The following is a 15,401-nucleotide window of genomic DNA, read 5'->3' on the forward strand; positions in this document are numbered from 1 at the left end:
ATATTCTCCTATTCTCCTCATAGAAAAGTTGTCCGTGTGGTGCACCTTCAAAATTGTACATGCAACCATTTATCATTGCTCGAAATATAAGTTTGCCTCAAAGGATCTAATTAAAGTTCTGGACATCTATCCTTTTGAAATAATACAGATTCTGAGATTGCAGGGGGTATGGACATGGCCAATAAGTTTCTAAAAACATTTCAACAGTGTGATATTATTTTGAGCAGTCCGTTTTTAATTAGCTGAAAAGAAAAAGTAGTAAAACTACTTGAAAATATATTCTGATTATTACATTCTCAGGTTTTTAATTCCTTGTTAAATTTTAGTAATGAAATATTGCTGACCTTTTTTTCTGTGAAGGTGAATAAATGTGGAAAAATGTTCCCATAAAATATATATAGTGAAACAGTGACCATTTTAGCAGGATTAACTTTTCTGGAGGAAAATGCTATCAGACTTAATATAATTTGAAAGAAAGTCAATTTTCAAATATTAAGTGTATACCAACTTTTAAATTATGTGGGTTTTTTTTATGTGTTTTTTTTTTAATTTTTGAAATTTATTTCATTTTATGTTTCATTCCAGTGTTATTGTGATATAATTGACATGCAACACTGTAATTACGTGTAAAGCATAATCATTTGACACCGTGGAATGGTTACCAAAGTAAATTTAGTGAACATCTATCATCACATATAAATTACATGTTTTTTTAAAAAGGGGCCTTTAGAGATTGATTGGATAATATTTTTATATCTTTATTTCCACTGGAGCATTCTGCACTGCCTTTGTCCCTTCATTTCTGTACAGTCCCAGTTAAAGCTCTAGTTTTCCTATGCATATGCTAATTTCCCAAACTAATACTCTATCTCCAACTATCTCTGTCATTGTAAACTGGATGCTTCCCAACCCATCTTGCCCTCTACAGAGGGCTTCCCTCAGCTTAATTATTTTAACAATATAATTTATAAATATTTATTAATTGCCTACTATGTACAAGCTATCATTATACTTTCTATGGAGATTTTTTGTGTATGTGTGATAGAAAAAAAAAATAATTTAACATATCCTTGTATCATAAGAACACAGTTTCCTATTAGATTCATATTTTTGCTGGTGTAATTCTCACTGTATTCAATATTGAGATCAGCTGAATTATTTCATGCACATAGAGATAAATAAAATACTGCTTTTATGTTGTATTTGTATTACTGCTGCAACAAATGTCCTAAGAATCCTAATAGAACTGTTAGCTTCTAATTTCCTCCATGTTGAAGCTGAGACGTAAGAACTACAACTTTGTCAGAGGTGAGATTTGAATCAGGGTCTCTTTTAGTCCATGCACTTCATTTGTATGTACAATATTACCATCTCAGTCTTTTAAAATTTTGAATTAATCTGAGAAAAATTTTAACATAGTTTTTAAAAAATATGTAAATGTTTAGTCAAAGTTTAAGGTGACATACAATATGTATATTGTTGTTGTTTTTTAGCCGCTAAGTCATGTCCAATTTTTTGCGACTCCATGGGATTCTCCAGGCAAGAATACTGGAGTGGGTTGCCATTTCCTTCTCCAGGGGATCTTCCCAACTTGGGCATCTTGCATTGGCAGGCAGGTTCTTTAACAGTGAGCCACTTGGGAAGCCCCAACAATATGTGCATCTATATATTTATGTAGTATTTTTATATTATTATCCTTTGAACAGATAATAGTAAGAAAGACTGTTTCCTTATAACTCACCATCATGCTTCCTGTTCAAACCTGGTCCTCCTGAGTGTCTTCAAATGGATCCATCTTAATCTAGACAGTGGAGAGAAGTCATCAGTCCTACACTGTGCTGAACTCCCCAATTCAGACAGTCTCAAAATTTTCTCTACTTGTGACACTCATTTAAATATAACTCCTCATGGCAACATCAGCTTAGCTCCACTGACCCCACAGTACCAAACACCTCCCCTTTTGGTACACCCTAGTTCACTGGTTCAAAACAGCAGTCGGGAAGATCCCCTGAAGGAGGGCGTTGCAACCCACTCCAGTATTCTTGCCTGGAGAATCCTCATGGACACAGGAGCCTGGCGGGCTATAGTCCATGGGGTCGCACAGAGTCGGACATGACTGAGTGACAAAACACAGTTCACTCATATCCATCCTGCCCATGAAGGTAGAGTCAGTTGGGATCTTGTTCAATAATGTATGTCAGCAAGTAATCCAGCATCTGACATACAGTAGGGGATCAATGACTATCTATTAAATAAACAACCACATTACTAGTGGGCAAGTTCACTTACAGCCATATTCTTTCAATTAATATTTCTCTGTTCCTATATTCTATAAAAAATGGTTCAGAGATAACATCAGTTACACAGGACTTAAAGGCATGTGATACCAAATGCAAATGAATGATTTTGTAACCTATATTTTAGCCATAATTTTGCAGCTTTTCTCTTACAAACATTACCCCAGTTTTCCTGTTCATCACATTTAAAACAGTGGAAGCATCTTAACTTGACTCTTCACTCACTATTTAACGTTTCTGGGTTCCATTTGTCTTGTAGAATAATGCCTCAGGAATTTAATCCTTTGCATTTTCTCATGGCTACGCTCTTTCACTTAGTGACTGAACAACACTCTTTCAGTCCTATCATATACTCATGAATTAAGTCTTTTTCTCTACTAACTTTTTCTTTCCACAGCTGTCAGATTATTCCTCATTAATCAGGGTTTTTGTCGTGTCACTCCATGAAAGCCTCTGAATGGATTTATGTAGCTTACATATTCCTGTCTAAAATTTTGAGCTAATAATCAGCAACTTTTGTTATTTTATCACACTATTTCTAACTAGTATTCAAATAAGTATTTACATGTCAATTCTTTCTGACTTCTATCTGCTAGTCCTAATATACCTTTTATCTCTTTATTTAGGTTCTTTCTTTTTTTATGATATCTCCACTCCTTTCTGCCAGTTTAAAATCTAGCAGCAAAAATTGAAATTTTTCAGATAAACTTTTCTGATTATATTCACATGTGAATTTTCATTCCCAGCTCTGAATACTCTTTCATTGGTTTATATACTGCTTTGTACTGTTAGGATCCTGGCTCTGTCAATCATTTGAAGCCTTGAGAAAATTATTTTAACTTCCTTTGTGTCTCAGTTTTAGCCTGTGTAAAGTGGACAGCTTAACAGAATCTATCTTTAACACCTGTAAAGATTAAATAAGTTAATACAGGTAAAGTCCATAGAACAGTTCCTATCATGTATTATGTGTTCAATAACAGTTTTTTTCTCATAATTCTTTTTTTTTTTTTTTTTTTGTCTAAATCAGAGTAGTAAGGCAGAATCAGGGAGGAAAGTATCAAGTTTTCAAGATAAATACAAGTGATTAGACAAAAGGTTCAACCGGAATCTTTTTGCCTGCAAGCTTCAAGGTAAACGGCTAGGAAGAAACCAGTTGAAAAAAGAAGTCATTCAGATCATCCATTGATGCAAGACCAGAAAACCCCAATGTGAGCCATTGTTCTAAGGGTTCTTCATTCCCTGGTTTCCCCCCAAGTGCCCAAGGTGAGGCTGTCGGCTCCACCCCCATGACAGAAAAGTCCTTAAGGTATCAACAAGTAAAGATAAAAGTCTCTCTCCTGGGATCATAGTCCATCTAAAAGTGGGCTATGGTTTCTGAGGGCTTCCCAGGTGATGCTAGTGGTAAAGAATCTGCCTGCCAATGCAGGAGACACAGGAGACGTAAGTTTGATCTTTGGATCAGGAAGATCCCTGGTTCCTGAGCTTATTTGAATCTCTATCAGTCAGTTCAGTTCAGTTCAGTCACTCAGTCATGTCCGACTCTTTGTGACCCTATGAACTGCAGCACACCAGGCCTCCCTGTCCATCACCAACTCCTGGAGTCTACTCAAACTCATGTCCATTGAGTCGCTGATGCCATCCAACCATCTCATCCTCTGTCATCCCCTTTTACCCCGTCTTCAATCTTTCCCAGCATCAAGGTCTTTTCAAATGAGTCAGCTCTTTGCATCAGGTGGCCAAAGTATTGGAGTTTCAGCTTTAGTATCAGTCCTTCCAATGAATCTCCACAGGAGTTTTTAAGTTCTCTAAGAATCTCAAGCATTCAGAATCATTCTGAATTCAAGAAAAGCAGTCAATTTTGTCATTTTCATCACACCGTAGGTTTCTTCTATGGAGCAGGGCAGAGTTCAGTTCTGAGCACGTGTCTATGACTCTGCACCAGTTCAAAATCTTGTGGAAGCCAGAGGACTAGGCGAGACCTGTGCTTGGACATGCCTTCCGGGCAGCTCCTGGTGATCTTAGAGGAGATGCCTGCCAGCTTCTCACCACCAGCGAGCTGTGTGTGTGTCCCATATCCTGAAAGAAGGGCGTACACTGCTGACTGGACTACAAAGGTGAAACCATTTCAGTCTTGGAAACAGCCTGGTCATCCATCTGTGTCAGCAAAGAAATAACTTTACTTCAGAGCTCTGGAAGGAAAGAAGCTTGAGGCAAGTTTTCTTAGATCTTATTTCGGTAACTATTTTCCACTGAATAAAATCCAGCTCACCCCTGTTGTTCTCCTTCATCTCAAACTTGCTTGGTAATCCCCCTTGTTTCTTTCCTGGCTAACCTTATCTTCCTTTTGCATTCATGGTTTCCATAAGCCATAATGAGTCAAATTTCATTGTTTATTATCCATGTGAACTTGGGTGAGTTTTCTGAACCTCTGTGCATCTAAGTCCAAATTAAAAGGGACATCATGGTACCTACTTGGCAGGACTGTTGAGACTCCTGGTGCAGTACTGACTAAATGACAATGTTTAGCATATTGGAAGCTAACAGTCCTAGCACACCAACACCAACTTTAATGATTGGGGAGAACACCCATCTAAAACACACTAGCCTTACAATTGTCTCCCTCAACTCCAGAAAAGATCACTTATAATCACCAACTAAACTCTAAGACTGTAACCTGGACCCTGTCACTGCACAGTCAAACACTTCTGAAATATGTAATTTCCCATGCAAAAGACATATTTAGTGTTTGAGAAAAGCTGCATCCCTTTCCAAGAATATCATCTTAAAATCATGTTGTCTCTTCACTCATTTTCCCCCTAAAATCCCTTGTATCCTAATACATCTCTTTCTTTCTCCATATATATATACACATATATATACATATGTGTATATGTATCTGTATATGTACATACTATTACTGTGTTCACACATCTAATTTTTAGCAATTAGAAGAGAATGAAGCTGCTTGAAGGCCCTAGGCCCATGGGAATCTTATCAAATGGAAATCAAGCTCAACTTTTTTTCAACCGTTTAAAGGAAATAATTAAGAGATTAATCTAATCCAACTTCCTTCATTGACTAGAATGGACAGAGTGAAGAAGAAAAGCCATGAAGAAATAATGTCCTTGCTCTGAGGAGCAAAATGATGAGATTACTTTCGACTTCAGTATGCTTTCCCTCCTGTTTACCACGTGTAATGCGTATTACGGTTCTCCACAGTATTTTCCATGCTGTATTAATGAACTGACACATTGAAAAACAAAATCACAAAGATTTTTAATGCCTCACCCAAGATCTCAGAACAGCAGTGAAACTCCATTTTCTTTTTTTTTTAGTTTCTTTTCAACAGCTTTCCTCTTTCTGACAGCTAATTCATATATCATCTTCTCTGGGGAAACATGGCAAATATCTGGTTTGAGAAGTAAAATAATTTAAATAGATTGTGGTGACCTTAGGCCAATTCTGAAGCTACAGAACTTTATATTATTACTTTTCCATTTCATTTTCTCACTCATTTATTCAACTGGGGCCATGTTCAGTATGAGTTACTTGTTGCCATAAAGAAAGGAGAAATTTTAATATATTTGAGACCATTGTTAAATTCTGTTGTTATGGCATTTTTTAGCCCATGAAGGAAAAAAAATATGAGAAGGCCAAAATTAATATTAGATTTCTCTTTGTCTTGTCTTCCCTCTTATTTTCTCCCTCACACCTTCATCATTATGTATCCATCTATTCAAAAAGTATTGTGCGCTTACGAGGCAGCAGGTCTTCTCTTAGGCACCAGAGGTAGTGTCCCTCAGAAGGTTTCTGCTGACCTAGAGGATACAATTTACTGAACTATCCCATGCTTCTGGCCCTTTCCCAGGTGGCTCAGTGGTAAAGAATCAACTTGCCAATGCTGGAGATGCAGGTTCAATCCCTGGGTCAGGAAGATTCCCCAGAGATGGAAATGGCATCCACCTCTAGATTCTAGCCTGGGAAATCCCCTGGACAGAGGAGCCTGGAGGGCTGCAGTCCATGGGGACACAAAGAGTGGGACATTAGTGAGTGAGCACGCACGCACCCATCCTTCCACCATCACCATCATAGCACACACACACACACAGGCACACACACGAATTCAGTGTCTCAGATGATACCTAAAGTTGTCTTTGGTAGAGGAGGTCCTATGAATTTTTCACAAACATTGGTCTACTAACAACTTGCATTAGCATCATCCAGTCTTCTTAAATAAAAAGTATATCCTGGAGCCCCACTCAGATCTACTAAATCAGTCTCTTGAAATGAAGTCAGAAAGCTCTTATTTTAAAAAAGCTTCCAAGTAATCATGGTGCAGAGCCAGATAGGATAAACCACTCTTAGACTGTGAACCTGGCCATTACTACCACTGTCAAAACTCACTTGTCCTGTTCCTGGTGAAATGAATCTGTCAAAAGAACGCATTGATAACTGCTAATGGTTCAGCATTCCTTTAAGAGAATTTGCATTTGAAAAAGAGACACTTGAGGACAGATGTCTTACACTGATGGAATAAATATGTAATGTGGATGTTTCAGGAACTGTAGTGTCAATAAAGACGAATACTCAGGCGAAGCCAGCATTACCCATATGTCTTCAAATCCACCACAGAATGGGTACAGCCTCCTATTTATAAAGCAGGATTACATATTAAAGGGAACAAGTGAAACTTGTATGAATTTACAAATCAATCATTTTTATTACTAAAGCTGTGGTGTATAATGGAAGGAAGGGAAATAGTTGGTCGAGTCCATTAAGATGAAGTGGTTGAGTCACTGCAAAAATACATTGAAATGTGGTTGATGAGTCATGCTCTGTCTCACTTCTCTGGGGAGACAGCTGTTCACCATTAATGACCAACAACATTGAGGACTGATCCATCTGCCCTGTTCTGGCCCGGGGGAACACACCACCTGTTCAGCTGAGCACGACTGCTTCCATAAATCAGCCTCAAAATGAAGCCTCTTGTTTCTTTCAAAAAACTGTTGGGCTTGCTGAACCAGAATGGAAATAAGGTGTAGCTTTTATGTAGAAACATCAAGAGATTCAAAAGCCTTTGTTTATCCTCCCTGGTTAGTGTTCGGAATTACTCAGAAGAAATAGCGCTGTCACTGTGAGGTGAAAATCTTTGGCAGAATGCAAATTGTTAACTCAAGTGTTCTGTGTTAATAAAACGCTTTCAGAGTCATTGGAAGCTGAATGTCGCTGGATCTATGCTGACAGACACCCGAGGGAAAAGCAATGCATTTGGAGTGTGAATCTGATGTAACCTTCCTAGTCCTAGGGAAGTAAGAGAATTCAATAAATACAACCAAGAAAATTGCTCAAAAACTTTGAGCTCCTAATTTTCACTCGATATTAAAGTTTATACTCTTCAAAACAGTTGACTCTCGCTATTTTACTTCTTCTTGCTCACTCTAAGTTTCTTACCTTTTCTGGGAGTAAATGTCTCATTTTTTTTCCCTTTACAGATTTCTGTTTTTACTCATGTTATCCTCCCAGCTAATTTATCTCACAAAATTATCCATGTTAGCAAAGTCACAGACACCCTTCATGACCTTGGCTGGCTGGCTGTCTCTTCTCTGTTGTTGTTCAGTCAGTCAGTCATGTCCGACTCTTTGTGAGCCCATGGACTGTAGCCCGGCAAGCTCCTCTGTGCATGGAATTCTCCAGACAAGAATACTGGAATGGGTAGCCATTCCCTTCTCCAGAGGATCTTCCTGACCCAGGGACCGAATCCCAGTCTCCTGCATTGCAGGCAGATTCTTTACCATCTGAGCCATTATGAAGCTAAAATTTAGTAAAAATAATGGGGCTTCCCTGGTGGCTCAGAGGTTAAAGCGTCTGCCTGCAATGCGGGAGAACTGGGTTCAATCACTGGGTTGGGAAGATCCCCTGGAGAAGGAAATGGCAACCCACTCCAGTATTCTTGCCTGGAGAATCCCATGGACAGAGGAACCTGGTGGGCTACAGTCCACAGGATCGCAAAGAGTCGGACACGTCTGAGTGACTTCACTTTCAATGTACACTGTACAAGTCTTAGTATACTCAAAATGGTATTTTGTAATACTAAAATAGCCTTCAGTATCTACAAAATACTGTGAAGAGTTTACTCTATCCATAAACTAATAAGTTAGTCTACTTACCACAGTTTCATGGATCTTGGAAGAAGACATGAGCTTCTGGATGAGAGACAAAGGTATTTATTACTCATAGCACAGCAAGGAAGCGTGAGCATTTGCATAGTTGTATCAGCTCTCCTTACCCCACAAATACCATGGGGATATTGCTGATGTGCCCAGATGGATGCTTGTACATAGACTCAAGAGTAATCTGCACTTAGAGAACTCGAGTCTTTCATAATGGGTAATAAGCATGCCTGAACTTTGACTAAAAAAGAGATTATGCTTATCACACTGGACACTAAGCATGACTACTTTTTGTTCCAGAACAAAAGTTAGTTACTACCTCTGCATCCAAGATAGACAGACATGTAAGTGATTCCTGGAGAGCTGTCACTATATTAACTTCTGAAGAATTTCCTCTTAACTACAGTCCTGTGTCAACCACTCCAATAAATATGACCAATAGAAACTGAAACTGCAACTGTTCATCTCCAACAGCCTATCTTGAAGACTGCTGGCAACATGATCTCAAATATCAGGGTGAAGCCAACTGTCAGGATTGTCCTCAAGTATCCCTCTGTGCCCCCAGGGTCACAGATCCAACAGAACAAATCCTGCTATTGTCTACCTGAGAAATACAGGTAGCTTTCTCTTTAGGTTATGTAATGGCCATTTCCACTTGGCCTGAGATATTAATCCAGGCACCACAGGAAATACTAGTGTGTTGTGCAGACTCTACCTTGGCCGTCTAGGGCAATGCTATCACCATTACCCTCCTGACCAGTGAACTGAGGATGGTTTGATGACCTTCCTAAGTCAACGTGACCTATCAAGTGAGAGAAAACTAGGGACAAATGTAGTAATACCCATTCTAGCTGGAGGATTCCCATTTTAAGAGTAAGTGCTTACAGGGTAAACATAAATTATGGTGTATGTGGGTAAGTTATACTTTTGGGAATCTTCCCTCAGTAAACCAGGTCAGCCTCATTTTTGAGAGATGTTTGGAGCCATCTGAGGCCTCTGTGATCTATTGGTTGTATTTCTGTGAGCACCCCTAGAATGCAAACCATGTTTTGAGGAAGAAGTGAAGATAATGACTGGCTTCCATACAAGACTTAGCTTTAGGAGTACACATAGCATCCCTGGAAATAAGGCACTGTTTACAATTGTTGGTTAGGGAGTTGGGGAGGGGCAGGTGGACTGCCTCCAACATGGCATTCTGGTCTGGAGTCTCAGTTCAGTCTGAATAATTTAGGCTAGTCTTTGTTTTTGAAGGTATATATGAGGATCATAAGTGCACCTTATCCTGATTGTTGATGCCATCCCCCTGGTGGCATTCATGTGCCTCGTAGAATGATTGATGAATGGCTTTGGAAATGGGGATGGAGGGAGCATCCAGAAGATGCCAGAGTGAGTCATCTCTGCCTTATCCCTGTTCTCCGAGAAGGCTGTCTGTATTTTACATCTATCTATTGATCTATCATCTATCTCTCTATCATCTGTCTGTCTACACTTTATCAGACTTATGGAGCTTCCCAGTTGGAGCAGTAGTAAAGAATCCACCTGCTAATGCAGGAGACGCAAGAGATGAGGTTTTATCTCTGGGTCAGGAAGATCCCCTGGAGGAGGGCATGACAACCCACTCCAGTATTCTTGCCTGGGAAACCCCATGGACAGAGGAGCCTGGTAGGCTACAGTCCATGGGGTTGCAAAGAGTTGGACATGACTGAGTGGCTGAGCACACAAATACCATCAGGCTTAAGAAAGTAGGAAGACAGGAAGTTGAGATTCTTTCCTCACCTCAAACCTAGTAAAACTTGTTTAATGGAAATGCTGAGAGCATAATATGTGAACCAGTAACTGCAGTGATATTGACCTGCAGTCTAGAATTTGTTTAGGAAAAGAGTATATGTTTTATATGGACCAGGTATAGATTCCTTGCAAAAGAGTGTTGGTGAAATTGTATTGATTTCTTTTCAATGAAGTCATGGGAAGAGGTAAAGCTGACTTAACTTAGAGAAAAGGTGTGTCATCAAATTCGTAGGGGCTTATACAGTAATAACTGACCAGATAAAACTGGAATGCAGCTTACTACATTAAGGACCCTCTGTAACCCTCTGTAAGGTTACAGAGCCCTGGTGCTAGGAGAAGGTCTCTTAATAAACTGAGGTGGAATTGCTTAGAACTAAACATATTTAATTGTTGCATTCAGATTGTGTTCACTATTTTCAGTAACTTTGAGATTTTCTACTTTATAAGACTGACTGGAGGATTATTTAGCCTGAGTAAATTTTCACACAAGAGCAAAAGAAAAACAGTCCCAATGTACAGATCTAAAGGAGCAAAATGAAGCTACTTTATGATTGTATCCATAGATCTATGTTTTTACAGCTTTCTACATAGCATACTATTACATAATGTACTGTACAATCTACTTAAGATAAACAGGACTTAATACATATTACATATTATCTATAATAATATGTGGTTTATATGTGTCATATATTGGTATTGACATAACTTCAAATTCCTCCCCATTAAAAACTGATGAAAACTTTAGCCAGGTGTGGTGAAGAAAATTATCTATATTCTCATTCAGTCTATATGCTTTTTCCTCCCTTAACCATTTTTTTTTTTTTTTTTTTTGCTTCACACACTTAGATTTACTGGAGCTTTTCATTCTAATTGCAGAGAAATTAGTTTACATCACACCACAGTGTTCTTGCCTGGAGAATCCTAGGGACGGGGGAGCCTTGTGGGCTGCCGTCTATGGGGTCGCACAGAGTCGGACACGACTGAAGCAACTTAGCAGCAGCAGTGACATTTTAAACACTTACTGTAAATAAATAACCAAGGGTATTGTCTGACTTAAAAGTGTCCCCCCACCTTTGGTACACACTGAAAGATTCCTACTCCTTGCTACTTATTACCCTTGAATGAATTTTATCTCCTTTTGTGTGGCTCAGCAACAGCCTATTTTCTCTGATCTGAATAATTTGAGTTATATGTCTGTGCCCTCAGTTCACCCCCTCCCGTAAAATCCTATGTTCTGCATCATGAAGTAGGTTTTATAGCCCCATTTCTTTGGCAGAAAGAGTAAGATTGGAATTTGAGCTTCTAACAGTAATTGATTGACAGTTGTGGTCCCCTTGGAAAGTCCTATGCGACTCCATTAAATGTCCCTTAAACTGTGGTATGTTGAGATTCTATTAATTAATGAAAAAAAAATAATTTTCTTCTACATGTGGTTTGTATTCATCATGATCACTTGTTCATTCTCACACTTCCCAGAATAAAGTTTCTGTTTCCTACACTGACTCCACGTGATGTTAGAAAAAGACATTTATTTTTAAAATATAAAGGTGCTTTTCAAACAGGTAAGTTTCTTTTTACAAGGAGAAGTAATTGTTGCATATGCTTTAAATTTAATTTAATTTTTAATTGGAGGATAATTACTTTACAATGGGCTTCCCTTGTGGCTCAGCTGGTAAGGAATCCACCTGCAATGCTGGAGACTTGGGTTTGATCCCTGGGTTGGGAAGATCCCCTGGAGAAGGGCCCAGCTACTCACTCCAGTATTCTGACCTGGAGAATTCCAAGGACTGTATAGTCCAGGGGTCTCAAATAGTTGGACACGACTGAATGACTTTCACTTTCACTACTTTACAATATTGTGGTGGTTTCTGCCTTTCGTCAGTCAGCATGAATCAGCCATAAGTATATATATGTCCCCTCCCTCTTAAACCTCCCTCCCATCTCCCACCCCATCCTACCCCTCTAAACTGTCACACAGCACCGGCTTTGGGTTCCCTGTATCATACGGCAAATTCCCACAGTTGTCTATTTTACACACATATGCTTTAAGAAACCCCCAACCCAAGACTTGATTTCTGAAATAGATGAACTAGAGAAGTGTTTTTAGATTTTTTCATATTAAGTAATTTTTTATTATATGATTTCCTGGAGCTTTTTTTTTTTTTTCTTTAAATTGGGATATAGTTGCTTTCAGTTCAGTTCAGTTCAGTTCAGTCGCTCAGTCGTGTCCAACTCTTTGGGACCCCATGAATCACAGCACTCCAGGCCTCCCTGTCCATCACCAACTCCCGGAGTTCACTCAAACTCATGTGCATCGAGTCGGTGATGCCATCCAGCCATCTCATCCTCTGTCATCCCCTTCTCCTCCTGCCCCCAATCCCTCCCAGCATCAGGGTCTTTCCAATGAGTCAACTCTTAGCGTGAGGTGGCCAAAGTACTGGAGTTTCAGCTCCAGCATCAGTCCTTCCAGTGATCACCCAGGCCTGATCTCTTTTAGGATGGACTGGCTGGATCTCCTTGCAGTCCAAGGGACTCTCAAGAGTCTTCTCCAACACCACAGTTCAAAAGCATCAATTCTTCGGCACTCAGCTTTCTTCACAGTCCAACTCTCTCATCCACACCTGACCACTGGAAAAACCATAGCCTTGACTAGACGGACCTTTGTTGGCAAAGTAATGTCTCTGCTTTTCAATATGCTATCTAGGTTGGTCATAACTTTCCTTACAAGGAATAAGTGTCTTTTAATTTCATGGCTGCAATCACCATCTGCATTGATTTTGGAGCCCCCAAAAGTAAAGTCTGACACTGTTTCCACTGTTTCCCCATCTATTTCCCATGAAGTGATGGGACCGGATGTCATGATCTTAGTTTTCTGAATGTTGAGCTTTAAACCAACTTTTTCAGTCTCCTCTTTCACGTTCATCAAGAGGCTTTTTAGTTCCTCTTCACTTTCTGCCATAAGGGTGGTGTCATCTGCCTATCTGAGGTTATCGATATTTCTCCTGGCAATCTTGATTCCAGCTTGTGCTTCTTCCAGCCCATTGTTTCTCATGATGTACTCTGAATATAAGTTAAATAAGCATCATGACAATATACAGCCTTGACGTACTCCTTTTCCTGTTTAGAACCAGTCTGTTGTTCCATGTCCAGTTCTAACTATTGCTTCCTGACCTGCATATAGGTTTCTCAAGAGGCAGGTCAGGTGGTCTGGTATTCCCATCTCTTTCAGAATTTCCCACAGTTTATTGTGATCCACATAGTCAAAGGCTTTGGCATAGTCAATAAAGCAGAAATAGATGTTTTTCTGGAATTCTCTTGCTTTTCTGATGATCCAGTGGATGTTGGCAATTTGATCTCTGGTTCCTCTGTGTTTTAAACCAGCTTGAACCTCTGGACATTCACAGTTCACATATTGCTGAAGCCTGGCTTGGAGAATTTTGAGCATTACTTTACTAGCATGTGAGATGAGTGCAATTGTGTGATAGTTTGAGCATTCTTTGGAATTGGAGTGAAAACTGACCTTTTCCAGTCCTGTGGGCACTGCTGAGTTTTCCAGATTTACTGGCATATTGAGTGTAGCACTTTCACAGCATCATCTTTCAGGATTTGAAATAGCTCAACTGGAATTCCATCGCCTCCACTAGCTTTGTTCGTAGTGATGCTTTCTAAGGCCCACTTGACTTCACATTCCAGGATGTCTGGCTCTAGGTCAGTGATCACACCATCGTGATTATCTGGGTCGTGAAGATGTTTTCTGTACAGTTCTTCTGTGTATTCTTGCCACCTCTTCTTAATATCTTCTGCTTCTGTTAGGTCACTATGTTGTATTAATATTAGTTCTGCTGTACAACAAAGTGACCTAAATTCACGAAGAAAACAACCATAGGAAGATCACTCTTGTACGTAAATCACAGCAAGATCTTTTTTGACCAATCTTCTAGAGTAATGAAAATAAAAACAAAAATAAACCAATGGGGCCTAATTAATTTTAAAATCTTTTGCACAGCAAAGAAAACCTGAAGCTTTTAAAGTTTAGTTCAGTTTTATAGAACGTTTGTCCAGTAGAAGTTCAGGCCATGAAGCAGATGCTGAAATGATGATGAACTGCCAACCTGTGGCTGGTCTCAGAGTCCTTTCTGATGTCCCCTCCTGTTCGTGCTTGAGTGCAGCCCTGAGGAGCAGGAGAGACCCGTGCGGTGATCCAGTGGATCCTGTTCTGCCTGAGGCTGTACTGCTAGGCTGTGCCTCCTTCCAATCTCAGGGCGGGTCTGTTCACTCACGTAGAGCTCTGTGTGGTCTGTTTTCTGAATCTGGGTCTGACTCAACCATTTTCCAGTTTTTCTTGACCTGGTTTATTTCCAATCATGTTAAGGGGAGTTCTAAATAAATGGCCACTGAGAAATTAAATTAGAAAAATAATGCATTCCTAAAGTCTGATCTGTAATTAGACTGATTTTATTAGTCAGGTGTACTTTGCTGTTACTTATTGTTTGCAGAGTTTATATTGATCAAATACTCCATGTAATCCTACCAGACACCCCCTTCGATGTCAACACTTTCAAACTGCAGGGTTGTGTTTCAGGTACGTCAGAGCATCTTAAAACATTTTTGCCATTTTATTATATCAATCAGCGAACTTTCTATGATTTGTGAGTGGACTGATATTTCCAAGCAAATATATTAGACGAGTTGTCTGGATACTTGATATGTATTTCTATTTATTTACTTATTTTGATAGCTGTGTTAGTTGCTCAGTGGTGTCCGACTCTTTGCAACCCCATGGACTGTAGCCCACCAGGCTCCTCTGTCCATGGAATTTTCTAGGCAAGAATACTGAACTGGGATGCCATTGCCTTCTCCAGGGGATCTTCCAGACACAGGAACCAAACCCGGCTCAATTGCATTGCAGACAGACTCTTTATCATTTGAATATTTTGCTTGAGCACATTGTCTTTTAATATCATGACTCTATTGTAGGCCTTCATGTGAGGAATGTTCTACCCAAAATATTAACCTTTTTCTATAATACGGAGGAGAGGGGAAGAGAGAGATTATATATAAGTAAAAGTTCAGAAAATGGGAAAATGCCAGGATTGGACAAAGGTGAGAAAGCCAAGTCTGTGCTGGGTTGTGTTCCCTGCAT

Source organism: Bos javanicus, chromosome 24, assembly GCF_032452875.1.
Source record: "Bos javanicus breed banteng chromosome 24, ARS-OSU_banteng_1.0, whole genome shotgun sequence".
In the NCBI taxonomy this organism is placed as follows: Eukaryota; Metazoa; Chordata; class Mammalia; order Artiodactyla; family Bovidae; genus Bos; species Bos javanicus.